General features: G+C 37.5%; 1 pseudogene; it reads right to left on the reverse strand.

Annotated features, from left to right (window-relative positions):
- Positions 1 to 664: 664 nt before the first annotated feature.
- LOC147504509 (large ribosomal subunit protein uL18 pseudogene) lies at positions 665 to 1,529 on the reverse strand (annotated as a pseudogene).
- Positions 1,530 to 8,210: the final 6,681 nt, after the last annotated feature.

Genomic DNA, 8,210 nt, shown 5'->3' on the forward strand with positions numbered 1-8,210 from the left:
AGGCACAAATGCTGAGGATGCCAAGGAGCAAGAACTTGCAAAGACTAGTCCTGATGTCTAGGTTGATGGAGACTTCTCTAAGGATGACCAAAAAGATGTGGAGATAAAAGAGGAAAGATTCATGCCCTCGGCAGCCCAGGAAGAGGAGGCAATACTCAAGAAAAAATATGGAGGGATGTTACCAAAAAAGCATCCACTAATATCTAAGGACCATGAACGGGCTTTCTTTGATTCTGCTGATTGAGCATTAGGCAAGAAAGGAGAATGAGCACCGATTGAGAAGCCCAAGGGCCGCTTGAAGCACTTCGGCCAAAATTGCAGCCAACACAAAATAATCAATCACGGTCGAGGCGATTAGCATATGCCCCTGTAGATAATGAAGATGATGTTGGCAATAACAACAATGGCGATTCTAAGGATTAAGGCTACCTAAGCAACTTTTGGTGGGATTTTCTTATCTTGCAACGTCATGGCTATAGTAATATGTCGTTACTTCCTCAAAAGCTATAAACAATTGCTTTTGTATTTGTAATTGTAACAATGAGTTGATGATCTCTAACTCTACAACTTAGACCTGTTTGTACTATTTCTGTCATTTACAGTTTTGTCGTTCTTCTAATGAAATTTTGATTTAAAAAAAAAAGAACTATAAATGCGTGGCAAATCTAGAGAGCACAAGAGAAAAGGTCCCACAGGAAACTCTTGACAAGAAACAAAGATGACAAAAATGCATAATGGATCAGGTGAACTATCTCTAATCATTATTCTCATCATCATATGCTCCTGCAGTAGAGTTCAGCGCATTCAATCGCGTAATCAACTTGTTTCTCCTCTCATCATGTCAGCTTCTTCAAGTTGAACCTCTTGTGTGCCTTCGGAGCATCTTTCTCCGATTTCTTCGCTGTTGGATCAGCACAAATACCAACATGTACCTTTCTGTACAATTCTTCTATGCCATCAGCTTCAATGCCTTTCTTGATGTACTCAGAGAAATGGGTCTGGTACTTCTCTGGCTCATCCTCTATTAGCGTCCTCATATAAGCAGCAACATGACCACTATAGACATACTTTCGGTGAACCTTTTCATCCAACTGCTTATCCTCTTTCTTAAATCCAGCAAATCTCTTGTCACTGTAAGGAATGTCAACCCCACCATCCAATGCACCCTTAAGTGCACCAAAGACACGGTTGCCAGTTCTTGTTCTAATAAGGCCTACATCAAGCAATGCACGGAAAGGCCTCTTGGAATTAGTGGGCTCAATAGAAAAATCTTACCCAGTTGCCTCGACATTTCCCTCGTAATCCTTATCCATCTCGAGTGTTTTCAAGACTCGACGAGCCAAGAGAAGGCCAGTGCAGTAAGCTGCAGAGTAATTGGTGAGACTAACATCAAGCCCATATCGGGGTAGTTCATAGGCATAAGCTGATGTAAGTACCATATCACCAGTAATACTAGCTGATACAATCTGAGCAATTATATCATTGTGCTGAGAAGAGAATGAGAGTGAGAGAAAAACCAGTACAAGTAGAATTTAGGAACACCCAGCGTCCCCAATTTCTTATAGCTGATCAGAATAAAACAGAACCATGGCAACAGACTGATATGTGTGGCCCAGGGATATCTAGAAGTCAAAGACTCTACGACGAGAGTTTTACAAGACCAATTTTTGTTCCCGATATGCCCAGTTCGTATCCTGTTGTTCCTGATGTGAATCTCCATCAAGGAAAAACTGTTGCAGAGCAAGGAATGTAGAAAGAGAACATAAGGAAGATGGGGAAGAGGGCAGTGCAATAGGAAAAGAGATGGCTGGGAGTCAAAGTGTAGAAGAAACACGAAAAAGGATTCACCTCTTGCAACATGGGGATAATAGATACAAGCAACGAATCATAGAAGCAGATGAGAGTGAGGAGGGTGCGACAAGAATAGATGTAATACTGCCACCACCAATATCAGGAGCATTGAGTAGTGATAAGGAATCATAGCAAAAAATAAGGGACTAATCTAGTCTCTAAAGTCACCCCCAATCCTTAAATGATTAATTCCACATGTTGGAATATGAGGGGATTCAATAAAGCTTTTAAGCAAGTTGAAGTCAGAGATATGATTGGAAATATGATATTGCAGTTATGGGGTTGGTAGAGACAAGAGTTAAGATGCAAAATTGTGAATGGAGTTAAGACAAGAGTTGAATAGGGAGAGAGTCGACAGTGTTGTGAATCGAGTACAAGAAACAAAGAGAGAACTGGATTGTATACAAACGGAATTGCAGCAAGTCATGGAAAGGCCAGCAAGAAATCTATAGAGCTGATTGAGATGCAAGCAGTAGAGAAAGCAGGGACTCAGTAAGGCCACTAAGGCACGTCATCAAAAAGATCAGGGTGCAAACTGAACTACATTCTTAGGGTACAAAAAGGGAAGTTTATTGAAACCAGTGTATATCGGGTTCCTGACTTGAATTCTAAGCAACTACTTAAACATTATTTGGACTCAAAGTTGCAAGTACTTGATCTTAAGCTCAAAACCATTTCCCGAACTAACAAAGTTGCCATGAAATCTAAGCTAACTACTTAAACAAATATTTGGACTCAATAGCTTAACAATATGCATCTAGGAAGGTTTTTTAACAGGGAGAAGATAACTAAAGACTCTAAGAGACCAACTCAGATTATAAAAAAAAAAAAAACATCTTTAGGCAAGAAACTAAGCATGTTTACGTACCTGCGTGATACCATCTGGGCAAAATTAGCCACATTTTGCATAAGTCATGCTTCCATGTCGACATCTCATGCATCCAACTGCCTCTTCATCTCATCTATTTCATGTCGCCTTTGCTCATCTTTCTCCTATGTTTGCCTCTTAATCTCTTCAATCTCAAGTCGTCTTTCCTCCTCCTTTTCTTGCGCTACCCTTTGCATTTCAGCCAATTGGCTTTCCAAGTCATTCACACGATTGTCTGAAGATAATCGGGAGCCAAAGTAGCTAGTTGGGGTTACACCTCGTCCCTTCAACCTCACACATCCATGCCGCTCTGGAGGCATCACTTCCCTATAAATCTCATCTGAGAGAGGTAGTTGTGTCCCATGTTCATCTATACCTGCTAGGTCTTTCATTTTGTGCTTCGTATTCTAAAAAAAAAATTACACACACGATATTAAATAAAACCGAGTATGATATTTAAACTAAAGCTATTACAATGTATTCAAACTGTTACATACAATGTATTCTCTTGATTGATCATCAAGAGTGTCGTGCGTTTGTGAACTTGTGTGAGTCCTCACAAAAAGATCTCCTAGGGAAGGGGGTGCTCCAGCCTCCTGACTCTAACCAAATATAAATAAATTTATTAATTGCTAATTACTAGTCAAATTCAATGCCGCAGTAGGAAAATAAAAATAATAAGCATATGTACCATTATCTCTTCAAACTGGGGAAAACTTATTCTTCCAGCAGCATGCTTCGCTATTTGCTTAGCACGGTTAGCCCTGTTACGTTTAGGCACCCATGCTCGCCTGGTAAAACCAGCCTTACTTCTATTGAGGTGTAATGTATTAAGATAGGCGAACGAAGAAAATTTGAAAAATTAATCTACCAAGTTGGATAATCTTCACTAAATTATTTAAAAACTAATAACTATATGCTATAATAAAACTAAAAAAAATAACCTAATATGCAATGCTAAATGAAATAAAAGAGAAAAAAAAAAAGATGTCACATTGTTTTGAATGTTGTCTTATATTTGATTGTAGATTGATTGATTGATGATCTTGATTGATTGTTGATGAATGATGATGATAAACTTGATCTGGAATTGACAACTGTGATTTTTGGATTGAAACAAGTGATTTGAGAAAAAAACAACTTTTGGTGAAAAGAAGTTTCTACTCAAGATCAAAAGAGGGGAAAAGGAGGCTAAAGACGAAGAACACGAAGAACTTCATTAGAAAAACCTCAAAATCGAAATTTTACCTTCAACTCCATATTAAACTAAAAAAATTCTACTCTAGAATGATGAACTAGAAAAGAAAAAAAAAGAACACTCAAGAAAAGAAAACTACTAGGCTATTAGCTCTGAATAGGTAGGTCCAGATTATTAAGTCCGAATTTCTAGCTCCAGATGTTTTTTTTGTGGGTGAATGAGACCCATATTTATAGCTTTTGGGAGTGGATTCAAATATGGTAATGAGTTTGATCCAATGGCTGAGTATTGATTAAGAAAAATCCAATGGCTTGATATCTTTTTGGTTGCACCTCCTAAATTTAGCCCTTGATTCAAGAGGTGGGATAAGGGGTGCGATCTTGGCCCTTAGTTTTTGGATCTTTTAGATGGATTAGGGCAAACAAACAAGCCCTACACGTCCTCAATGAGCCCATAATCCAGAGTTTCCAAACTTGGCTCCAAAATGGCATATTCTCTAGAATATTCTTGATTTTAGGGATCAAATCAAATCAAACAATTAAGGAAGGTTCTCTAGATTTTTGGAGGCTTGGAAATGGGCTAGAAACCCTAATGAAAATGTCCAACTCGAGCTGGATCCACAGCCCACGAGCACATGTTCAAAAACCACAGAAAAGCCCATTCTGACCATGCTTTCAATACTACAAATTCCCTTTGACCTGGTCAAAATTAGGCAAACTCTTCTCCACAAAAATTGTTCATGAATCCATTAGGAAGGCCCATGAACTCTTAAAAAATACCCTTGTTACTCCAATAATATATTGCACTGAACAACGCGCACAACAGGCTAAAACGAGATATGGCAAGATTAGTGTTTCTGAAATCCAAAAGGAACCTAGGCAAGCTTGTACTCATTCCGAAGGATTTTTTAAGGGGAATTCAAATATGAGATAATCACATCTAAAGAAAGATTGGAAAAAAAAATGAGATTTGGGCTCCAAAGGGTTACATGGGCATTTTGGTCATTTTCAGCTCAAAACTCAGAAAGCAACGAAACTTCATCCATAACTAGAACATGATGGGGAGAGCCTAAAGACACTGAAAGAAGATGAAAAGAAAGACGTTTGATGTAGAAATGAAGACTCTAGAAAGGAAATCACCTTATATGATCAGATTTAATTCAAGGCAAAATCATGAATGAATTATGCCTAGGGTGCAAAAATTGGGTGTCTACAGTTGTCCCTCTTTGGCGGAGGTTACTTGCAGCAAAACGGCAAAGCCATGGAGACACACCATTTTTGCCAAGCTCTAGCCAGAAGATCTTATGCAATTTTTGAAAATTCATTTGAAAAATATTTTTGAAAGAGGGCATTTCCCTGGATATTTGAAATCTTCAATTTTTTTTCAAGTTGTTTGTGAGGGCTTTAAAATGATTGAATGTTGGTGGATGCATCGAACGGACTTATACCACGCAACATGGTAACTGGATTATCTGTGGAAGCACTGGACGGACTTATACCACAAGACCAAATATCAATGTTAGCGGAAGCATCGGAAGAACTTACACCGTGTAACATGATATTGGTTGATTGAAAAATATTTTCTGAGAATGATGAACAACTTTTTTTCAAGTTTTTTTTTTTTTTTTTTTTTTTTTTTTGAAATCTGATATTTTCAAATTCATTTTGGAAAACTGGTGAAATCAAGTGGATAGATTAATTCATTCATAATTTTGACTTAGATTAAAGATTCTCATATAATTATGATAACCAAACACTGACGAAAGACTCACTAGGGAGAGCAAGTGGAAGATTCTAAAGATGAAGGAAGAGGACACAGACGAACACTGCTAGGGAAGATAAGAGATGTGCTGTAGATGAAAGATGGATGCTGGGGATGATGATCTTCAAGTTCAATCAATCAATCACGTTCAAGTACTCGGATTGGAAAAGACTGTCACTATGAGTTTAGGCGGATCCATCCGTGAGGCTGTCAGTAAAAACTGGCATTGTTCTCGCGAACAATTTTAATGTTGCACAAATAGAGTTACTGAAATGATATTAATTATCAAGTGGTTGCCAATAGTGTGGTGGTGAAAACAAAACTTGATGAATATTTTCTCATAAAGGAGGGTAAGAACCCCATGGTACTAGTATTCATCAATTTTTTTTTTTTTTTTTTCAAGTTTTTTTTTTTTGGTTCAAACTTGGTCAATAGTCAAACTGGTCAAACTGTCAAAACCGAGTCAAACTGGTGAAAACCGGGTCAACTGGTATGACTGGGTCAACTGGTCTAACCGGGTCAGACTTGTCCAAACCGGGTTGAACAAGACCGAACATGATGACAAAATAGGTAAGGGGTACCATATCATTAAATTAGAACAGTTTTTTTAAAAGGAAGGAATCTTTTCCCAAAATCAAACTGTTCCGTCCTTTTCTAAAATCAGACATGTTTCGTCCTTTTCTAAAATTAGACTGTTTCAGCTTAGTAAACAAAAACGGACAAAATCAACAGCATCACTTTTTGTAAACAAAAATCCACCGACTTCTAAACAAGATTGGCCCGTCCAACCACCTATATATATACATACGACCAAAGGAAGAAAAAGAAAAATCATACCTTACCAGCTTGCCTACATCCAGAGAAGGAGATAAGCCAAAGTGCCGCACTGTCAGACAGTCTACACCACGCTATGCCATGGTAACACATTTTTTTCTTTTCTTTTCGAACTAACAGTGATTCTTTGCGTAACATATAATGGAATCTCACTTACCTTATTCACCAATATCAGCCTTGCTCTCACTCTTGGAATCTGATGTCTTGGAAACCTGTGGAACTTAGGAGAAACTTCTTTGGCCAAGGTTAGACAATTTATTTCTCTCTACACATTACAATAGAGTGAAATATACAATATATATGCATGAAAACAATGCAACTATGTTAGCGTGAATAGTTAGAAAGATTGTGATGTATGCATGCTATGTTAGTAAAAGATCAAAACACTATGTATGGATGATATGAACTGCCTAAACAAGAATTCTTGAACGGCGAACAACCAGAGCCTATTACTCACTACATCAAAAAAATTCCATTAATAAAACACGTAAATCCATTGGAAAATAAAAAATACGCATGTCCGATGAAACAATGCATGGTTTAGTTTGGATATGATTGCTTCAGAATTCTCTATGTGCTTGTGATGTCAACCTAGATTTTTCATCATAAGCCATCCGAAATAAACCAAGTTTTTGATAACAAATCATTTTTTTTTTAAACAATTTTGAAAACAATGAAAAACATCATCATTTTTTATCCACAGAACAAGAAATACCACAAATAATTGAATAACAAGTGAGGGTAGGGGAATGAGTTACCGACAAGAAGATGAGCATGAGGACAACCATAGGATAGAAGTACGATCAAACTTGGCACCTATGAAGTAGATAATATTCTTTTCCCTTTGATTGCTTGACCTTCACAACGTACTGAACGACACCCAAAAACTTTCTTCCAAAACAGATAGAGCATAAAGCATAGGACCAATCTTCTGGAGACAACTTCCTCATACATCGCAATCACTAGTAATGAATCCTCCAATGCCTTCCATTTTTTTTTTCATTCTTTTTTTTTGGCCTCAAGTACTTCTCAACTAGGAGATATAATGGACTTAGAGATCAAGAGCGGACTTTCATAGGACTATAATGTAGGCTTAGGTGATGGGCTCAGAATGAAGGGATAGGATCAAAAAATTATTTTTGGAGTAGAACTTGTCATATAAAGGGAGGAGTAATTAGAATGATGGTAGTGAGATGATGATACGGATCACAAATCTCAAATGAAACTACCCCTTGTTTAGGTTTTCCATTTTGGACCGGTGTTGATTATTTTGTGCAACTCTAAGCATCTTGAGTTCTGACGGGGGGTTTTTTTTTTTTTTGCCCCTTGCACTAGGATTTTTTTCAACATCTTCTTAAGATTAACATGGGGTGATTATTTCGTGATCAAAGATGGATGGAATGATGTCCTTGGACTATGACAAGCTCTGTAAGAGTGGGTATGGGTAATCTATGGGTAGGCTAAGGATTTATTAGGCTTCCTAAAAGATATGGGCTTATATTGTGGGAAACAAAAGAATATGCTAAGGCTCAAATGGGCTTAAATCTGGAACATATGATATTAGGTGGGCTTTATGAGGTTAAAACAAAACGATCAAAGATAGCCTGTTCCATCGTCTCTCTAAGATTTCCACTATACTCTTCGTCTTAAAATAAACAAAGTTGGGTAAAAAGTAGTACCTCTTTAATTGGTCGACAT

This window comes from Coptis chinensis, chromosome 4 (assembly GCF_015680905.1).
Source record: "Coptis chinensis isolate HL-2020 chromosome 4, ASM1568090v1, whole genome shotgun sequence".
Classification (NCBI taxonomy): Eukaryota; Viridiplantae; Streptophyta; class Magnoliopsida; order Ranunculales; family Ranunculaceae; genus Coptis; species Coptis chinensis.